This window comes from Ochotona princeps, chromosome 15, assembly GCF_030435755.1.
Source record: "Ochotona princeps isolate mOchPri1 chromosome 15, mOchPri1.hap1, whole genome shotgun sequence".
In the NCBI taxonomy this organism is placed as follows: domain Eukaryota; kingdom Metazoa; phylum Chordata; class Mammalia; order Lagomorpha; family Ochotonidae; genus Ochotona; species Ochotona princeps.
Window position 1 is genome coordinate 20,479,543 of NC_080846.1, and position 22,520 is coordinate 20,502,062.

General features: G+C 45.1%; 1 long non-coding RNA gene across 2 annotated transcripts in view; it reads left to right on the forward strand.

Moving 5' to 3' along the window:
- Positions 1–22,520, forward strand: part of LOC131482037 (uncharacterized) — a 70,143-nt gene that overhangs the window by 18,757 nt on the left and 28,866 nt on the right. The window lies entirely within an intron of this gene.

The window sequence follows — 22,520 nt, forward strand, 5'->3', positions numbered from 1 at the left end:
CAGTGGAGGACGGCCCAAAGCCCAAAAGCAGTGGATGGCCCAAAGCCCAAAAGCAGTGGATGGCCCAAAGCAGTGGATGGCCCAAAGCAGTGGCGGACGGCCCAAAGCAGTGGCGGACGGCCCAAAGCCCAAAAGCAGTGGGTGGCCCAAAGCCCAAAGCAGTGGAGGACGGCCCAAAGCCCAAAGCAGTGGCGGACGGCCCAAAGCCTTGGGAGACCTGAAAGAGGCTCCTGGATTCAGATTGACTCAGTTCTGGCTGTTGCAGCCACTTGAAGAGTGATCAACAGACAGAAGATCTTTCTCTCTGTATATCTAACTTTCCAATAAAAATAAATAAAATCTTAAAGATTTAAGATGGACTTAAGGTGGAATTAGCCGACTTTAAGATGGGAAGATTATCCTGGATCATCCAGGTGAGCCCAGTGGAAGAGGGAAGAGTGGGTTAGAGCAAGGGGCAAAGGCGGAGATGTGCATCAGGAGGACTCCACCTGCCAGGACTGGCTGGGAAGATGAAGGAAGGGCGAGAGCCAGGAAGAGACAGGTTGCTGCACAAAGCTGAAGAAGGCAGGAAACAGCTTCTTCTCCAGAGCCTCCAGAAAGCTGTGCTGATGCCTCGATGTTAGCCCAGGGAGAGCCCTTTTGGAGTTTAGATCTATAGTACCGTAGCTAATAAGGTATTTGTCAAGTTATAGGCCATTAACATGGTGTGTGTTTTTACCAGCAGCAATTAGAAAATATTATAGCATGTAGCTTGGAAAAATATCTAAAATTAACCTACATCCCTTCTCTCTGAGAAGTGCTATTCACAGTGAAATGATAAGGAAACCAACAGCCTAGGGCGTAGTTGGCCACTGGCTGGCTGGGTGTGGATTACAGTGGTCTCCGTTGAGTTCCTGTCCTGGTATTTATCGTATGTCCTGCCTTGGACCATGAAGGTTGTTTTCCCAGCCCCTCAGCCTTCATGATGCCTCCATTTCCTTTTTTTTCCCCTTCCATTTCTACTTTTCTTTCTTGTTCTTCCCACGTCAGTCTGATAGGCATTCCTATCAACTTCCTCCCTTCTCTATACCTACCTGCTAGTGAAGAGCATAAGGAGTTGACAGGAAAAAATTCTGGAAATAGTAAGGACAGAGTTAGTGACAGAAAGGTGACAAAAGATGCCACCTCATCTCGTTGACGTGGCTGCTCCCATGTTTCTTAGAGAAGCTTTTCCAATTCAGAACATACCAGGGCTGAGTTTAAGTGTTATCCCTAAGCTCCTGGTAGCAGAGTGGAAGCTTCTGTGTTACTGTGGTTTATATTAGTATATACATAGTACATTCTTTGAGCTCTTGGCAGAGTAAAGCGTAGAATTGAGTGCTCTGACCATACTTGCCCATCACCATCCCTGATCTGTATGAAATTTGAAATACACTTAAAGGTGGTAGATATTTATTGAGCCTTCACTGTCTACAAAAACATCAGCGACAGGTGGTAGTGGTCAGCAGCATCCAGCAAGACCACTAGAAGCTGTGTTCTGCTGCAGAAGTATGTCTGTTCTTGTAGAACACTTGCTGTCTTCTTGGAATGTCATGGGAGCAGCCTATTGGAGATGTTATCTAAAAAGATATGTATGGGCTCATCTAATTTAGACAGCAAAAAAAAATGTTCTTCCCCAGGTGATCAGCCTGTAACTCATTGTGTCTGGGAAAAGTTGCAGTAACTTCTCCCTTTGCAGCCAGGTGCTTACAGGGCTAAAGGAAAAAAACACTCCCTTATTTTAATTTCTCCATGGCTTTGGATGTGTTTTCTCAAGTATGTCTGTTGATGCCTCAGTATCCTCTGAGCCTACATTGTGGTTTTTGATATTTTTCAAGGGACTTTATGTTGAGTGGAACAAAGTCTTTAAAAGGGATGATCTGGCATCTTGCATGCTAGAAGGTCAGGACTGCATTTTTGATCATTACTGATGGAGGAAGAAATTTTTTTAAAAAATTATTTTTATTGGAAAAGCAGGTTTACAGCAAGGAGAGACAGAGAAACTGCTTCTGTCCACTGGTTCACTTTCCAGATGGCCACAATGGCTGGAGCCGAAGACAGGAGCTTGTTGCAGGTCTCCTACATGGGTGAAGCGTCCCAGGGTTTTGAGCTATCCTCTAGTGGTTTCCCAGGGCATAAGCAGGAAGCTGGATGGGAGGCAGAGCAGTCAGGACATGAACCAGTGCCCATATGGGATCCTGGCTAATGCATGGGGAGGATTAGGCAATTAAGTCACACTGGGGCCAAAAGAGATGTGTTTGTTTGTTTTTAACACCCAGAGCAAGCTCCTCTTTATCAGCAGTTATCACACCAAACTGCCACCGAGTGCCCCACTACACTCCCCTGTGGTCGCCTGCTGGTGTCTGCTGGTGTCTGTACATCTGGGTGTATACCTCTTACCCTGCTGTGGGAAGGAGGCAGCCAATGCATGGGACAGTGTTGAGTGAGTGAAAGTTACTTTGTTACCTAAGAACTTACAGTGGTGTCCCGAAGGTTTATCAGTTCAGGTCCAGAGGACTCCTCTCCTCTGATTATTATTGTAAACTGTTTTTCCAATCTCTTCTTGTCTCTTGTCCTGTTCTCCCACCTTCTGCTTGTCTTGTCTGCCCAGCCATCTGTGGTGACCTGTTTTCAAACAGAGCTGTCCTCGGTGTCTTTATCTGTGTGGCATGTCTGCACTGAGAGGTGGAGTCTACCCCCTGTGCCTCTGGAATCTGGGCTGGCTTATGATGAGTTTTACCAATAGAATGTGGCGAAAGTTATGCTGTTAATTCTGGGCCTACAGTGTAATAAAAGTACTGGCAGTTCCCACTTCCTATGGCTCAGGACTCTGGATTTCCCTTAAGATGCCTAGGCAGTTCTTTTGGAAAAAGAAACCATGTGAAGGAGGCTGAGACACCAGACATGTAAGTGAAGATGACAATATGTTGGCCAGGCAGCCAAGTCCAGCCTTGTATTTCCAGTCCCAGCTGCTCTGATTACTGCACAAGAGTCCTTAAGGAGGACCACCCAGGCACACAATTCCTACAGAACGGTGAGATACCAATAGCTAGTCACTCAGCTATCCCCTATTAGGGTGGTTTAGTATACAGTGAGAGCCTCCTTATCATCCTTTGAGGACCAAATGGATATATTTTCACTTCATTTGAAAGGCAGAGTGTGTCCAGAATCTTCCACTTACTGCTTTACCCCCTCCTCCAAGGGACTGCAACAGCCAGGACCTGCCCACTCTAAACTCAGCAGCCTGGAACTCAATGTGGGTCTCCCAGTGTGAGTGCCTGGGACCCAAGCACTTAAACCATCATCTGCCAGCTGCAAGGCTGCACATGAAGAAGCTGGATCAGAAGTGAAGGAATAGGGAATGCAGGCACTCTGATCCAGCATGTCGGATGTGGCATTAGAACATATGGCATATTGTGTGTGGCATCTCGAGTGCTGTGCCAAGAGCCAACACCCCAAACCTAGATTTTCTGTAGAACCTTATCTTTCTAAACCAACCTTGACCTCCTCTAACTTCCATAAAACTTCCTGATACCACACGTTTGTCATCTAATTGCAGTTTATTTTTCCTGTCCAATAATATGGGCTTCATGACCAAATGATAGGATCTTTGAGCCCTAAGTATTCCTGTTCATTTTAGCTGTCTGCAAAACTGGCTTAGGTTTGACTTTCCTTCATGATAGCCTGGAACTCCATCCTGTCTCCTACATTGGTGACAGGGGACCAAGCATTTGGGCCATCATCTGCTTTCCCAAACATTAGAGGAAACTGGATTGGAAGTGGAGTAGTCTGGACTTCATTAGGAGGGATTGGATTTGAAGCGGGGTTGCAGGATGCTGGCATCACAACTGGCAGTTTTACCTGCCATGCCACAATTCTGATGCTTGTTAAAATACAAGATGCATTCTTATAGTGGAAATAGACCTGATTTTTCTTTTTTACTTTGTACTTATTTTTATTTGAAAGGAGGTCTTCCATCTACTGTTTCATTCTCCGAGTGTCTGTAATAGCTGGGACTAGGCCAGGGCAAAGCCAGGAACATGGAACTGAGTTTCCCACATGTCTCACGGGGATCCAACAGTTGCCACCTAGGTGTATAAACAGGAAGCTGGATTAGGGAGTGCAGCCAGGACCTGACATGGAGGGTGGGCATCCCACGCCTTAACGCCATATGTGCCTGCCCCCACTGACCTGTTGAGTTCAGAGAGCCTAAGAGTTTTTTAGCCCAGATGCTTACTAAATTATATATCCATGGCATGGTTACTTCACTTCCCTGAGCCTCTTTCCTCATCTGTAATTTGGTAATTCCAGCCTTGCCAATCTTCTAGGAAAGGGACAATCATAAGGTAATGTTTATATTCTCACTCTAAAAAAAATTGTAAAAATGATGAAAATGCCTCCTCACTCTGAAGGTGGGATGTAATTAAACAGAGGAGGTCTTCAAGTTATGTTTCCCTCCTGTCCTCAACTTGGTGTAATTCTCTGGTGGCAGGTCTTTACTTTCACAGGTTCATGAAGCATTAGTGACTTGGGTATTCGTCATAAGTCAGGTGCCAGATGATTTGTGTAGACTTCTCTTTCCCAGCTTTGGCTGACTTTAAAGTAACTTAAGTTTTTTTTTTTTTAAGATTTATTTTTGTTGGAAAGTCAGATACACAGAAGAGACAGAGGAAGATCTTCCGTCTGCTGATTCACTCCCCAGGTGACCGCAATGGCTGGAGCTGCGCCGATCTGAAGCCAGGAGTTTCTTCCGGGTCTCCCACGCAGGGTCCCAAGGCTTTGGGCCGTCCTTGACTGCTTGCCCAGGCCACAAACGTGGAGCTGCCAGGATACAAACTGGCACCCATATGGGATCCCGGTGTGTGCAAGGCAAGGACTTTAGGGCCCAGCATGATAGCCTAGCAGTTAAAGTAACTTTTGAGATCTTGTGTTTTCACAGCAATGCAGCTGGAAAACCCCTCATCTACTGTTGAAATGATTATGTTCAAGAACTTCACTAATAAAGGTAGTGAGCAATTATTTGTGCTCAAAGATCAAAATAACCTCATTTGAGAGATCAGCTAGTGAAGATGAATTTGCTACATGGGAAGTACTGTACCCTAATTATAGAACTGGTAGAATGGAGGGAACTAAAGCAAACTGTATTAAGTGGGCAGCAAGCAGACCATGTGGTGTAGTCACTGTGAGCTCTCAGGCAGCTTTGGGTGGCTGACTAGGCTATTTCACTCCTGCAGTAAGGAGGGGTAAGTCTAGAAATGGAAAGACATTTAACAGTGTGAGAGGGGCCTGCTGCCTTTTAATAATGGGGGGCCGTGCGGCCTCTCGGAGGCTCTCTGTGCAGCAGCCAGTGATGGACTTCACTGTAATGTAACTAACATCGCGTCCTGTGTGTGTGTGTGTGTGTGTGTGTGTGTGTGTGTGTCAATGATTCTCTCACAATGCTCAGATGAGGGGGTTTCTGGCCAATTGCATAGTAGGCCTAAAAAGGTAAGATACAGCTCAAGAAAAACAAAGCCAGACAGACACATTATTCCGTACTGCTCCGCCATCCTGTGGCTTCTGGGGTATCAGAAGGCAGGCAGGGATGGCACTGCGTCTCTGCCAGTGCTGCGGTCACCTCAGCTGCCTGGCTGTTGCAGGATTCAGTTTGTCAATTCCTTATCACGTGGGCCTCTTCAGGGAGCATCTCACAACATGGAAAATCAAGCAAGCAGGGCCAGAGAGTGCAGCTGAGAGAATGTCCGTATTTACTGCAGTTTAAGCTCAAAAGAGACAGCTGCCCACCGCTTCTGCATTCTAGAAGCAGGTCGCAAGGTGTGGGCACACCTCAAAGGAAAGGGATTTACCCAAGGCAGCGGGTCCCGGGGGAGCCGCATCAGAAGCTGCCTCATACAAAATGCTCTCTCCCAGGGGTCCATTTTTATGTGCAAGATTCCTCAAGTTCTGAGAACCTGGGGTCAGAGTGCTACCTGGCAAGGAGATGCTTACTTTGCCGTATGTGTGGGCCATGCTGGAGTTTTCCATCCCGTTTATTAAGTGTGCATCTGTGTGTACCGGGCATTGTGCTAGGAGCAGCAATGCTGACAGGAGTATCTAATGTGGTTGCATTAAAAAGTCAATTAGTAGCCCAGTAAGTAGTTTAGACAAGTTTTCATATTCACCATGGAACAGAAAATACAAAGATGATCCCACTGCTCATGGATAATAAATGACAGCTAATACCACTGTGAACATTCCATATTTTAGACTCTGTTTGAGAGGCACAGAAACAAAGAGGTCCCATCCATTAAGGCTAGGGCTGGACTAGGTTGAAGCTGAAAACTGGGAACCTGATCTAAGTCTGCCCGACCCTCCTCCCCGCCCTGGGACAGCAGGGACCCAGCTCTTTGCTGCTTCCCAGGGTACAATGAGTAGGAACCTCAAGTGAGGAACCAGAGCCGAATACTCTGATGTGGGGTGCAGACATCCTAACACCCAGCCCTGAGCAGTTCCCATTCCTCACTTCCTGGGATCTACAGAGAGGAGTTAGAGAGAAAGATGTGTCTGCTGGCTGACTCCTCAAGTGGCCAGCGCCCATATGGGATTCCGGTGCATGTAAGGTTGAGGATCTAGCCGTTAGGCCTTTGCGGTGGGACTGAGCCTAGCTGTTGAAGGCAGCGGTGCAGCTCATTAGTTCTGCTCGGTGACTGTCCCTTTTCACTGCCTGTTCATCTTTTCCTTTTGTTCATTCTCTTTCCTATCGCAGCGTCAAAGATTGCCTCCTATAGGTTCTGTCCACCTGTGTTTAGGTTTCACATTCTATTCCTGAGCAACATGACCTTTGGGTCCTTCGGCCTCTCCTCCCCTCCCACTCCTCCTCATCCTGTCAGAGCCAGCGCAGCAGCCTGCAGGAGGCCTCAGGGATTGGAAAAGGCCGTCCTGAGTGCACATAGCACTGTCCACGCGCCTTCTCATCTGAACACCACACATCAGGTAACTGCTTGAAGTGACTAGAGGCTGTTGCTGCTGCTTCTCCACATCCCCTGAAATCCGCAAAAAGACTTTCTGTAATGTTTGCAAAATGAATAAATAACATAGAACTTGTCAGTCATCCAGCACAGCCTTCACAGGCACAGCGTGGAGCCGTTGGCAAGCCACTGGGCCACTCGGTCTCCTGACCCTGACAGGCAGGGGTTCCACCAAGATGACCTCTCACTTGCAAAGCCAGGTACTGAATAATGCGGCCCAAAGGCGAGGGAGAACTAGGGATCTTCAGGAAGAATTACAAAAAACTACTCATGGGTTTCAAACATGTTTGGCACCAAAATCTTTTCATTCCATATGTTCTACATGTGGTGAGGCATCGCTGCACTTTCAGGCTGGATGGGAGAGGGGAAGAACACGAAAACGGGCTTCTGGAGGTGCTGCTGGAGGTGGCCTAGAATCCATGACTAAGGGGATGTGTATCCTCCAATAGTGGTGCTGCACAGACACAGCCTGCGAGGCTGAGTGGAAGTTGTTTTTTTTAAACTGATGACAGTCATATTTCTGATACTGGACAATGAGCGGTTCAGAGAGGAGATCAGGAGGCTAAGGAAGAAAGAGGAGCATCCACTGGGTGGCCTGGGAGGGAGCTGCCCAGTGAGCAAATGAATGCAAAGGATCTGAGCTGATTTTTGTTGTGATGACCCATGAGTTTCCTGTGATGGCCTAGAGCAGCCCAGTGGGCAGAACCAGACCACTGTGCGGGAGGGACGTGGGAGGGACTGCTGCTGCCAGCTTCTCTCCTGAGAGAAAAATACCCCAAATCCAAGTTGGAGAGCTGGGGAGACTGCTCTCAGAACTGCGATTCCTGAGTCACTGTCCTGTTACTGGGGCAGAATCATTCTAAGTGAAAAACAATTTTACTGGATTTCAGAGCCTAAGTAATTCATGATTGTGGGTTTCCCTGTAATCAAGGTTAGATGCACTTGAAGAAACATCTAGACTTTTCCCTTGTTTAGGAAATGAGAGGAAACACCTGACTGCTAATCTTAGGGAGTGAAATTTATGGTAAGACATCCTGAAGTCACAGCCAAGCTTCTCCCTGGGCATTGCAGAGAGCGGCAGCTGGGATCAGCTCCATCTTTGTCTCCTCTCAATTGCAGTTTGTGTTCCACCATGGCCTTCACCTCCTAATTAACACCGCCTCATCCTTCAGGACCTCATCCGTGTTGCCATCAGCACTGGAAAACCATTCCTGGCCCTTCCAGACTCAGCCGTGTCCTGATTTCTCACACACTGTCCTCATACCTCGATGACCGCACCGTCGGTACAGTAACATGGGTGTCCCCTATTTAGGGAGTTGGACACTGGCCCGCTGTGCTGTGCATGAAGGTTGTGGCTCTGGTAAACCCATTTTTCTGACCTCCAAATTCATTTTTGTTTTCCTTGGAGGAAGCCCCTCTATTCCACTTTGCTCTTGTAACCGACCTAAATGGGTTCCCTTCCTCCCTACTCAGGCAGCCTTTGATGAGTCTAGCCAGTGGTGACAGGTAGCCTGCAGCCCCCACTGAGCCAATTCCACCAGCGGCAGGACTGCACTTGCCCGCCTGCATAGGTGGCAGGACAATTACTGATCGCCTTCTGGACCTGCCTCAAAGCTCCTGGAACCCTGGCAGTGAATGAAATGTGCAGCCATCCACTGCAGTGACATTTGAAGCAACCACTCATCGGTTTGGGCAGCAGAATAAATTGGTGCTCAGCCGCTCCCAGTCTGTTTTTCTGGTTAGAGCTATAAATACAATGGTTGTGCCACTGCATGTGTGACAGCAACCTGCCCCCTCCCTGAGGCAGCTACATTCTCTCGCTCTCTCTGGCTTTGTTCAGGTCCCCCCTGAGGATCCGTGGTAAGGATTATATTTGAAGGCTGTCTACTGCTGGGCCTGCACTGGAGTCCCACATTCACGGATAAATAGAATAAGCCAAGGGGTGCACATCTAAATGACATTCCTGCCCCTGCTGAATTTGTAATTCACTCATGTGAAAATATTTTCCACCAAATGTAATAACTCCCTCAGTATTCTCATTTGGTCCTTTAGTCAATGGGACTGAGTTTCATCACTCAATGGTGACATTTAAATGACAGTTACTACCTTAATGCAGAGTAATGAGCTTCTGAAGAACAGGGTATTGGTGTGCTTATCCAATAATTTATAGACCCCATAAATACTGGTTAGTATGCCTGAAGAGAACACAAAAAGCAGGAAATATCTTTCCCACACACAGACTGTGAAATAAAACAACCTTAAAGCAGACCCTAATACCTATATGCCCCTTGGCACCCCAAATTCCTTCCCTTTTAAGCAGTAAATGTGCCCATGGCAATTTCCCCTCCTCCTGTACTCAGACTGAAACAAGGAAACACCCTGTCTCCCTCCTACCCGCAAGAAAGCACGGGTGTATAAGCACAAAAGAATAATTTACAAAGGAATCCATTAAACCGAAAGAGCTTCACCGATTTCCAAACTGCGTTTGCTGTAATCAAGCAGTTCTCGCACAGTGTCTAACCAAGTTCCCCCTTCCCTTGACTTCTTCAAAGCCCTGCCCCAGCTCCTTTAGTTTGAGCAAAAGGCTCAACTTTGGCCGAAAACTTAACCCGACTCGGAGAGAGGCCTTTGCCAAGTTGCTTTCCCTGTCTGGCCAGGAGGCTGCCGCTCCCGGCTCTGCTCTGAATTAATAAGGCCAGTCATTCCTCTGGAGGCCTTTGCCATCTTCCCCGCAGCCGGATAAATCACGTTAAAGCTATTACACCAATGACCATAAATTAGGGGGCCTGGCGGCGTGCCCCTGGTGACCCCCCCTCCCACCAAGACGGCAGGAGCGGGGCGCTGTGGCGTGGGGGATGGGAGGCCTGCGGTGCCCGGGGGTCACGGGCGCCCCAGCTGCACTCCTGCGACCTCCCCTGGCTCAGCACGGCTGGGGCATGGCTTCCACACCCCTCCCCAATTCCTCCAAGAGCTGAGACTCCTGCAGGAGGCTCCGCAAGGCTATTTACAGCCGGGGTCAGACCGCTGACTGCCGGGATGGAAAACTCATTTCTCAACCTGGCTTTTATTTACACTCTTATTAAGGAGCCTTTCACTGGAGTGAGGATGGCGGCAGCAGAGAGGGGCCGCCACAGGGGAGCGACCCGGGCCTGTGACCTCAAGCCTCCAGGACAAAGGCGCATGGGCGCCACCAGGCTCTGTGGTGGACAGGGCACCTCAGCGTGGGCGGCTCGCTGGGCAAGTCCCACGACCCAGAGACTGTACTGCTCACGTCCCTTCAGGGCTGATTGGTTCTTGTCTCGAACCTCACCCCTTGCTTGGGGCATTTTCTGTAAAGTTAGAATAAGGTGAAAAGGAAGAACGTTGCGCTTTCCCCCACCCCCCTAAAAATCGTAGATAAAAACCCAGAGTGTCTGCCACCTGCGATCCGGTCCACGTGGCTGCGAAAGCTGCGGGCGCCCGCTGGGCCCCCAGCTGCGGATGGGGGAAGACTGGGCAGCAGGCCTGCGTGTGTGCGTGCAAACCTGCATGTCCCAGCAGTCCTTCCGCAGCCAGCACATCTGGGTCCCCAGCCTTGCCTGTTAATGCCCAGGGCTCAGCAGCTGGGAGACGGGTGCATTGGGTTCCTGAGTAAGCGGACCATTTCTGAATTCAGAAAAAGGAAGACTGCTCTCTGTTCCTTCCTGGCTCAGGTGCAGTCTCCAAACAGTTAAGGGATTTTTTTCCCCCTCAAGAGACAAAGAAGGCAGAAATGGAGTGTGTGTGTGTGTGTGTGTGTGTGTGTGTGTGTATGTGATGGGTATTCCATCTCACTGCATGGAAATTGTGACTTTGTCCTGCTAGCTAACCGCCTTCCTTTCTTGGCTGTCTCAGCCTCTGGGAAATCCACTCTGGTGTTGGTATTCATTCCTCTGGATTTAACATGTTTTCCTGGCCTTCCTCCACCCTCTTTCTGTAGGGAGATACTGCCTTGCCCCTCCCAGAACGAGTGAGGCTGCTGTCATTTCTGAAGTCGCCTCCTGAAGTCACTTCTGTCACTTGGTCAGAACTCTCCCTTGCTGCTTCCTTAATCACAGCATTAATGCTTGATGACCCCAACCCCTCCCTGCACCCCACAACTACAGTCTGGTCAGGGTGACTGTTACCAGAGGAGTCCCGTTCAACCACAATTCACATGTTGGTATTCTCACCCCCAAACATCAGAAAGTAACTGCAATTTGGAGATAGTCCTGCAGAGACATGTTTAAATGGCCCTACGGACGGCATCCTGAGAACAGCAGAAATAGGACCTGTGCTTGGAGAAGACACCTTGTACAGCCACAGCTGTGTGGCATCTGCTAGCCAGGGACCCAGAACCAGGTGACAGCATGATGGTAGCTTTCTAGGCTTCCTAGCTGCCGGATATCCATCCCTATTGTGTGAACCACCCAGTGTGTGGCGTTTTCTTACAGCAGCCCTACTGCATGGAGACAGCCACAGAGGAAGCCTGCCTGACATGTTCCTGGGGCTCTCCCCCTCCTCCCTGACTGGAAACTATCTCCCTGGAGACAGACGGGCACTGCGGGACATGTGTTTTTGGCAGTCCTGTTGAAGAACAGACCTGCACTTCGTGAGATCTCTGTTGATACAGCTTTGCTTTTAACCCTCTTGTTCAATTTTCAGTTTTGTCTATATAGAATTTCCAGCTAAAACAGGCAAGTGTCATTTAAATTTGAATTTCACATACACAGCAAGGAACTTTTTTGTGTATGTTCCAAATATTACATGTGACTTTATTGTTAAAACATGTCTTGTGGGACCCAGTGCAATGGCCTACTGGTTAAAGTCCTCACTTTGCATGTACCAAGATCCCATATTGGTGTTAGTTTGTGTCCCAGTTGCTCTACTTCCCATCCAGCTCCCTGCTTGTGGCCTGGGAAAGCAGTCAAGGACAGCCCAAAGCCTTGGGACCCTGCACCTGCATAGGAGACCCAGAAGAGGCTCTGGGCTCCTGGCTACTGGTTTGGATTGACTCAGCTCTACCTGTTGTGGTCACTTGAGTAAACCAGAGGATGAAAGGAACCTACCCCCTTCTATCTCTGCTTCTTTCTAAATCTGCCTTTCCTATTAAAACAAATATTAAAGAGAAACCTGTCTGGTTTGATTTTCAAATGCAGGTGTCTAGTACTGCTGCTACACCCTGACTTCACAGATCTGCCAGTTGACATCTTTACTCAGTGGTTCTCCCATCAGTCACCTAGATAACATTCCAAAAGTACTGATGGCTGAGTCCCTCCTGGGGGGATTGTGATTTAATTTGAGATCTGATCTGATGGACAAGAAAAATGTTTAAAGCTCCCAGGTGGTTTTCACGTGCAGCCGAGACACAGAAACACTGCAGGAAAAGTCTCTTATAAATGAATGAAAGTCTCACAGCTACTGACTGCACTGTTGGATTTAGGCTTCCTTAACCTTAAATTCTTTGGGTTTTGTTCTGCTAAAAGTGTCATCTTATCACTCTTCTTAACTGTTAAACCCAAAGACAAAGGTCAAGTAGATCAAGGAAAAGTGCCCTGTCAGTACGTGAAATGATCTTATTTCAGGTTACCCGAGCCCATACAGAGATGCCGGGAGCTGTAAGATTGAAAACACGGTAACCAGTGACTCTCCGTTGATTTACATTGGCTTTGTAATAAATAGTACAGCTGGGCTTCCTGGTAAAAGATTTACCTTTTATCAGCACTTTTATTACAGGCCAGTGCTCAAGTTTGTAGGATCTGTTTTAAGCATACTTCTAGGTTCAAGAAGATTTCAGTGTAATTTTGTCCAATTTTCCTGACATGGGTATCTGTTCTTTTTAAAGTGGAAGACATTGAATGCTAAAGGTTGCCTGCTTTTCACTTGCCCCTGGAAAAAAAAAAATACAGAAAATTCAACATGTCTGGGTCAGTGCCTGACATGTGAGTCTGGTCACCAATGTATACTTTCAGAGTGAGTGCTGGGTGCTGCTACTTAGAGCTTTAGGTAAGTGGGAGTTAAAGTTGGAGAAGGACGGGAGTAAGGTGTCTGTGGCAGAAAAACATTTAGAAGTGGTGCTGATGAGGCAGCAGAGGACCTTGACTAGTTAGGATGCCTCAGTGCAAAGGGCAGGGAATTGATATGAAAGAGGTTTCCTAAAGATGAATTTGAGGGAGGTGTTTGATCTAGAATTTAAGGTGTTGATTAGGGGTGCCTACATTCCATAATTCAACTCTTGGCTCAACCTTCCAAGAACCATTTCTGTGAGGTAGCAGTAATTTATGTGTCCATGGCTCCTGGCTCAGCTTGGCACTCCCTGGCTACTAGAGGCATTTTGGAAGGGAAGCAGCAGATACAGAGCCAGGGATAGTGCTCTCACGTTTCTTCCATAACCCCATCCGCACACAGGTGTACAGGAAGTTTTCTAACTCCTACTTGTTATCTGATGGGCTATTTAAGAAAACTAGGGTGGTACTTGTTGGCAGTTGGTTTTGATGCTGCTTGACTGTGTCTTTGGGCAGCTACTTTAGCATTTGGAACTTTTATTGCCTCATCTGGAGAAGTCTTCCGGAGTGGTGGATAAAACCTCTGAAAATCCAATCTTTCATAAAAGCAAAGAGAATAATGGCAAACATGGCCAAAACGCACTTTCTGAAAACCGTGGAAATTAACCCGGGGATCACAGCACCTTGAGGAAGGTGTACTGGCCCAATCTCAGCAAGAATTGAGACTGGGGGCCTTTTCACTCTGCAGCTTTCTTTTCCCTTCTCTCCACCAACAGCATCCGAGCCCCACAGTACACTGGAGGGGCAGAGTAGGTTTGAAGCTCTTCCAGAAGCTCTATTCCCAAGGAACTGTCAGGACCTAGCCAGTCTGGGAGCTCCTTGAAAAGGCTTTGTTCTCAGGGCTTGTCTTTACATGACCTGCTCAGTGCCAGTAGCTATATGTGTAGGGCACTTGCTGAAAACAACCAGTAACAGTTCTTTAACATCACAGCTGTCTGAGCCAGTGACACCAGTAGAGGCTAACAAAAGAAAGACTAGAATACTGAAAAAGGACAAATGGATCCAGGGGAAGTCTAGGCAGAGCTTTGAAAAGTACTCTCAAATTGCTGGGGGATATACAAGTCCTTGGGCCATGTGCAAGGCTTTGTGTGTTTCTAAGACCTGAGAAACTCCTATCTTTCCATCCCTGCCTGGAGGTAAAAGTGTGTACAAAAGCACAAAATGTGGGGTAAGGCACAGTTCAGTGGATTATCAAAGCCCCATGTGTTCCCCACATTTGATGAGAAAACACAATACATTCAAGAAGCGACATGAACTCAAGTAGGATAAAGTTATGGAGATCTATATAAAGGCACATCAGGATCAGTCTCTTAAAAGCAACAAGAGAGAAGTGACTCACCACATATGTGACCCTCAGTAAAATGACCAACTTCAACATCAGAATCCTTAGGAGCTGGGAGGTAGTGGTGGGATCCTCTATTCAAAGTGCTGAAAGAAAAAAAATCTGTCCACCAGAATTTCCATATCTGGTAAAATGCTCTTTCAAAAAGGAGACAAATTAAGACATTCCCAGATGAACAACTAGAGAACTTGTCCCTAACAGACCTATTTTACAAGAAATACTGAAGGGAATCCTTCAGGCTGAACTCAAAGGACACCGAGCAGATGGCGATTTGCATCCTCAAAGAACTGAAGAACACAGTAAATATATAAATGCATTTTGAGCTCTTCTCTTGCATAATTTAAAAAACAATTGCATGAAACAATGGTTGTTGAAGTGTGCGTAGGCTTATATTACAAAGAAGTGCAGTTTATTGGGCAAATACTAACACAAAAGAGGGAGAAGAGAATGGAAGTATATGCTGAAGCAAAATTTCTGTATTCTCTTGGAATTAAGGTTATATTGGCCCAAACTAGATTGTTTCCAATTGTTAATTAAAATATTTAGGATAACCAGTAAGAACTCGAACAAAGAAACAACACAGAATTAAAACTGTATACTGTAAATTATGTACCCAAAAGAAGACAGTAATATCAGAATGAAAGAGAAGGACATAAGAAAAACAGCAAAATGGGAGACATAAATCTTGCTTTGTCAGTAATTACATTAGGTGTATATGGACTAAATATTTCAATCAAGAGGTAGCGATTTGCAGAATGAATTTAAAAACATGACCCAAATTTATTTTCCCTACAAGTTATATTTTAGTATAAACAAGTACAAATAGGCTGAAAGTGAAAGGATGACAAACAATATAGTGTGAATGGAGATAGTGAAGCACAAGAGTGGCAAGACAAATATGGAATATCTTAGGACTCAAATTTTTACTGAAGTCAAAGAAGTATTCTTTATAACGACAAAAGGACCAGACTATCATGAGAAGGTAAAAATTATATTTATGCTTACTCCTATTATAACCTCAGCCCCCCCAAAATATATGAAGCAAGAACTGAAGAAACAATTTCATAGTAATAGGTGGAGATTTTTATACCCACTGTTTAATAATGGTTAGAGCTAGGCAAAGGATCAAGAAGGAAAAGACTAACAATGTACTACACTGAGTAGATCTGTTGGTCATCTGTGGAACACTACAGAACACTACCCCAATTAGCTCTTGAACACACAGAACATTCTCCAAAATAGGTCGTAAGTTAGGCTACAAAATAAACCTTAACAAATTTAAACAAATAGAAACCATATAAAATGGTTTCACACTAACGTTTTCTGATTATAGTAGGATGAAATAACTTTAATTATTGAGAATGTGTTGAAAGAATACAGATTTCAAATATTCAGCACTGGGCACAATAGTAAGAATAAATTCCATATATGGTTTTCTTTGCTTCTTGGCTGGGGGAGTTTGGCAAATTATGGATTAATTTCCACTAGCAAATTAGAAAAGAAAATAACCAACTTGAATTTTAGTGATGGAATATATAATTGGTAGTGTCTCAACACTGAGCAAATATAATATTATAACCCTAACGTCTCCACTACCTTTTTGGCTAAAAGCTGAATGTAGTTCTTACTGTCTTAGCAATAAAACTGGCAAATTAATAAACTCTTCCTGTTTACAACAATCAAGCAAGATGAATGGTTTTTAGATCCAACCTGCTTTTCCTTGGTGATGGGCCATTAGTGTTCACACCAGGAAGGTAAAATCAAGTCACGTTTTTAGGAATAGATTTAAAATAAAATTTTATTTTAAAATAAAGCTTGACATTGTACCACATCAAAATTCCCACTGCTTTTGTGCAATAATAGCAACTTGAGTAGTTCTGACAGAGTCCAAATGGCTTATAAAAGCCTAAAATATCGACTATCTAGCCCTTTATAGAAAAAGTTGGCCAAACCATTATGTAAGAACTAAATAATTCTTGGGTGGGCCTGGCAGAAGATATTTTAGGGATGACATTGAAAAAACATGCAACTATTCTTTATTTCCAAGTTTGCATAACTTTCTACAACACAGCCAATCTTCTTTCACCTGTAAACCCATCCACCTTTCCTTCCTTTATTGCTCTGAAATAATTCCAAGATACACATTATAACATTCCATCTATAAATATTTAAGAATCAAGATGAACCCTTGGTGCAGTGGTTAAGATGGCACTTGGACCTGGCGTGGTAGACTAGTAGTAGCTGAAGTCCTTACCTTGCATGCACCAGGATCCCATACGGGCACCGGTTCTAGTCCTGGTGGCCCCACTTCCCATCCAGCTCCCTGCACCTGTGTGGGAGATGTGGAAGAAGTTCTTGGTTTTGGATTGGCTCAGCTCCAGGTGTTGTGGCCACTTGGGGGTTAAATCAGCAGATGGAAGATCTTCCTGTCTCTCCTCCTCTCTGTATATCTTACTTTCCAATAAAAATAAATAAAATCTTAAAGATGGTACTTGAGAATGCAGAATGCTTGGGTTCAGATCTCGGCTCTGCTTCTTATTCCAGTCTCCTGCTAACGTGCTCTCGGGGATGCAGTGGGTGATGGCTGAAGTAGTTGAGTCCCTATTACCCTTGTAGGAGGCCTTGACTGAGTTCCAAGCTACTGGTTTCAGCCTGAACCAGTTCCTGCAGGCATCTGGGGAGAGAGAAAGGGAGGATGAGAGTGAGCCTTATTCTGCTGGTTTACTCCCCAGTAACCGTAACACCCGGGGTGGACCAAGCAGAAGCCAGGAGTCTGAAGCTCCATCTGGGTCTGCCACATAGGTGACAAGGGCTCAAGCATTTGCACTTCAGCCGTCTTATGCTGCCTTCCCAGGTGCACTGCATGGAGCTGTATCACAAGAGGAACAGCCAAGACTTTGGATTGTCACTTACATGGGAGGCTGGCATTGCAAGTGGTGGCAAAACACTGCACCAGAGTGCCATATGCTGGATTCAGATCTTTAAAAGACAAGAGAAAAAAAAAGGTTCATGTGTTCACATGCAATTTAGAAACAACCTTGTTTTCTCTAATAGTTTTGGGAACAAGAATCACTTGACTATCCCAAGGGTTATAAATGGCCCTGCATGGGAGGATCTCACCAGGAGTGAGGGGTATAGGACCTTTGTTTTCTCATTCTAGGATCATAGCTCCCAAGCAGTCATTTCCCTGGCTTCCTGATGACCATTACAGGGGCATGCAGAAGCAAAAGCACCTACATTGAGAACCCTTGCCGAGATCCCTTCAGTTCCACATGAAGAATTATTTAGCAAGTCATGGTGCATTCTTCCCATGTCATTTTCTGTCTTTAAAAATTGTATTTTGGGGGGCCATTGTTGTGGCACAATCAGTTAAGCAACCACCTACAATGTCAGCATCCCATATGGGCACTGGTTCATGTCCTGGCTGCTTCACTTCTCATGTGGCTTCCTAGGACTATGCCTAGGTAAGTAGTAGAAAATGATCCAAATGCCTGAAACCTTGCAATGCCTGTGGGAAACTCAAATGGAGTTCTAGGCCCAGCCCTGGCTATTTATAAGCATCTTTTCCCAAATTCCCAAGAACCAGTTTCTCTACAGCTTATTTCTATTGCTAGGTAACAAATTATCCAAAATGTAATGACTTCAAAACCATTTTGTTTGTTCATGGTTCTACAGGCAGGAATTTATGCAGCACTTCTCTGGTTTATTCACTGTGGCCTCAACTAGATGGGCCTGGACGACTGAGAGCTGGCTGGGCCTCTGAAGTCATCACTCAGGCTGAGTCAGCTTGGCTTGAGGACTAATGGAGGCCTCAGTCCCCAAGTTTGGGCTCTTGTGTTTACTACTCAGTAATCCTCTCTGTTTCCATGATGTATGGCTTGCAAGAGCGAAAGCAGATACTTCCAGATCGCTATAAATCTTAGAATGAAAGTCTGAGGCTACCACTCCTGCCGAGGACCAATCAAAGACAGTCACAATCCAGATCAGGTGAAGTGGTGAGGGTACAATACCCACTTCCTGATTTGCAGACATGGGGACATTGTTGACAGCCATTTCTGAAGACACATTTCCATATTTTTAAGTGGTAATCAGACAAGCTAAACATAGATGCTGGAAGACTTCTCCGCCTTTCCAGGAAGATGTCCCAGTCTTAAGGTGCCTACTCCAAAGAGTAATTCTTTCCATTACTTGCTGCTTCTGAGTAGAAAAGAGGGCATATTATGAACATCAAGGTGCAAGTAAAATAGCTGAGGACTTTGCAATAAAATTCCAAAATGACTATTTTCTGTTTTTTTTCTTAATTAAGCTTAGAAAAGCCAGAACTTTTAGTTTTCTTTCATGAATCAGTCAACAGTACTCCTTTATCTGCAGTTTTGCTTTCCAAGGGTTCAGTGACTTGTATCCAAAAGTATGAAACAGAATCACAGGAATAAACAATTCCTAACTTCTGTGACCACATAACTGCCACAACTTTTCTATTACTAATCTCTGTGTCCAGTTAAAAACATTTTATCCTAGGTACGTACAGGACAGAAACCAGCACACGCATTTTTGTATTTCTGGCATCTGTGGCTCAGGTATGTGGGGGGCTTGAAACATATCCCCCATAGAAAAGGGGGATTGGTCTAATTCAAGCATTTTTAATATTTTGTTGACATTTTTAATTACTTTTAACTGTCTGGATTCTACAACTAAGCAGAAATAGCGTTTTTTTTTTTAATGCTTTCCTCACCTGTCAAGGAAACTTTCTAATATAGTATATTTCACTAACACTTTGTAAGTATTTAAAATGCTTAAGTGATTAAGGGGAGACCTAATCCCTACTATCTCTATAGCAAGATTAGCTCTCTCACTTAAGAACACTTCTTGGGAATAATGTCATTCTTTGACTTGCTTGTAGCTTGTACATGCTATCTAATAGTTCTATTCACTTTTAGTGCTATACCTGGAAGGCTGATGGTGTTGGCACACATTTCCCTTGGAATGTCTTACCAGTCTGTTCACAGTTGACAATCCCACATCAGTTCACAGTGCTCATATACTGTTCCATCACATGATACAAAGAAACTTCACAGTGAATTTGAATTCGAAGATTAAAAAAAAAAAAAGCTAACGATGTTCTATATACATATATATATATAATATTTTATTTTAAAATGTCATTGAGCATATACATTTCTTTAGCTTTTTCCAGGGGACATTGCACCTAAGTTTCAAACACACAAAATAAATCCCCCTTTACTAAACAATTTTCCTTTTTGGGTTACAAAAGTCAATGTTTCACAATCACGGAGCATAAAGGTACAGGGTTCTGCAGTCATTTCCAGGCAGATTCCTCTCATTCACTGTATGCAGGATGGTTTTGAAAACCCAGACCACAGAACATTCCTTACAACAAATGAGCTCTACTATGGGCCTCCCTGGGTCTCCAGAAGGAATAAAGAAAATCAGAGGCAAAACAGGAATCAGAGTAACCTTAGGATTCCCCAAATAAACACAAAATACTCATGGGAGGTCAGAAGAATGGAGGACACAAGGTTCTCTTCAAGTACATCACAGTAGAAAACAACAGCACAAGTACAGCCTTTACAGATCACCTGTCTAGCTGGTCACTACATGAACAAAACCTCATTTAAAACACAGAGGAACAGATTAAAGCTATTTACACAGATAACACGGTGGATTCAAAAGAGCAGCACTCCAGATTGGCACTCAGATCCGACAAAGAGCCATGATGCTTACATAAGAGGCAAGTCAAGCTGCTCTTGTAGTGTCCCTTACAAATCCCAGTGTACATTTGCCACATCACTGGCACAAAAGCAGGGTTTGCTCAGAGAGGTGGGCTGTGGTATGCAGGCTGCAATCTTTCTTGGAGTTGCAAGTCCTCAGAAATCACTTGCTAACATCCAATTGTATGCTGCAGCCCGGGACCATCCACTACTCCTTTCTCAGATCTGGCAACCTGTCAGGTCACCCTTGTTGTTATTTGCATAGACGAGGACTCTCATTGCTTTTTGCCAAGCGGCCCAGAGTATTCACTTTCTGAAAATAGAATCTCATCAACGCTTAACATAGTCACTATGAAAACACTGAAGCTACTGGATCACTTAAGGAAAGGTCAGTCAGATCTCAAACCAGTGGAAAGAAAACAATTGACCGCTTGTGATGCTGTAAATGAAAGTTGATCAGTGACAGAGGAAAGGGTTGTTTCTTAAGCAGCAGAATCCTGAAGATGTAGGATCTTTATCCCAAGTGTTTCCACTCTGCTGCTCATGAAAAAAAATGTCTACTGTGCCAGAATGGCTGTGGCCAAATTTGAGTGCTAGGAATCGGATTCCGACCAGTATATGGCAGCAGCTATACTTCAAGAGTGATGAATACTTGGGAAAAAAAAAAAGGTGGGGAAAGTTAACTTCACCAAACCCCATGGGGGTGAAGAAAGTTTCTAAGAATAAACAAGTAAACATTACAAATCTCTAAAACTGAACTCTGGGGGAAGTCACTGGCTGGAATCTGCACTGGGTTAGGCTTTGTCCTGTGAGGATGGAGTCCTTGACCTAGCCTAATTTTTACCTGTTCCCCCCCACCCCCTGCCATGAAGAATTGCAAAACCTTCTCTGAGGGTGGACTCTGCTTGTCTTGTAACACTGTCTACAGGTGTTAAAGGACAAAGCTTTGATGGTTATCTAGCCAAACACTGTAGAGGATGAATGGCCTATGAGCCCCACGCCCCACCCAGGTTAAGGAAGTGTTACCAAAATAGTCTGAAAAGCAGGGGCCAGCCCAGCAAGATGTAGAAGTGAGAGAGCCTTTCATTAAAGGAAATGGTCACCCCTACACAAGTATAAAAACTTGACAAGGGAATCAAAAGTGTTTTATTAAAGAAAATTTCCTCAGTGGCTCTTAGGGTTCGCGGATTTGGTTATTAAGTATGCAAGATTTCGGAACTGCATATAAATGTGTTCCGCAGAAGTGTGTCGTGGTTTTGGGCCTTCCCAGGAAAGCTCCAAAGGCCACTCCATTACAAGGAAATAGTTACTGTTCTGGGTTGTGGTGATTTGGGTGAAAAAGACGACTCGAGCCTATAAGCTGAATTCACAGAGCAGTGTCATTTCTTGGAGCTATTTGCTTGGGTCACTGACAAATAACTCTTCTCACTTTAGATTTATTCATCTAATTTGTAGTTTTCCTCCATCTCCCAAACATAAAGCACAGTTCAGCATCCCACTAAAATCTTTTCACCTAAGGAGGCTTACGCAAAACCATCACTAAAATCAGCAGGACCAAATGCTCAAGATTTTAGGGTAATCTGAATCCAGGGTTTCCAGGGTTTTTCCTGAGACATGCCTTGGCAGTAAATACACGGTGAACTGGGTAGAAAGTTGTTATGACACCTATCAGTATGCAGTGTCTACACCCAAATTCTGACTCCAGTAATTTGAGTAACACTTGAGAAACTCTGGAGAGGGAGGTCCAGAAAAACAAAGGGATGAAAGGCAATAAGGTGGTGGCTAGGGGTCTTTCACAGAGTTTTTGTTTCCAATTTGCACATGACATTGAAAGTGACAGTAGGAGCACAGAATGGACTACACTACCGCAGGACTGCTGGACGTTTGTCTATAGCATCATATACTTGCAGAAAAGTGGTTTACCATAAACTTTGCCCCACAGAGATGCTCAGAAATGACTAAGATTGTTTAAAGCAGACAAGAATGCTGGCAGATACAGACGATGCCCGACAAAGTCAGAATCCAATGCTTCCCAGACAGCAATTTGGCAAATAGCTGGTCGGGTGAACCACAGAACTTTACCTGCCACACAGGGCAGTGTTGCCACACCATGGATTGAGTTTGTTCCCTAGCAGGAAGGTCTAGGCCTTCCCTAAGACAGCAGCCACAACTCCAGGAATGCAGGTGCTCTGCCACGCTGAGAACAGGAATCTGCTCCTAAGCATTTGGGAAGATCATACCAGTAACCATTTTAAAAACTGTTGGAAGAGCGTTTTAATTTCATGGAGTTGTAAAAGTGGAGACAACACCCCAGGGGCTGCAGGACAAAGACTGCAAAGTTCCCTAGTGCGGTGCTACCATT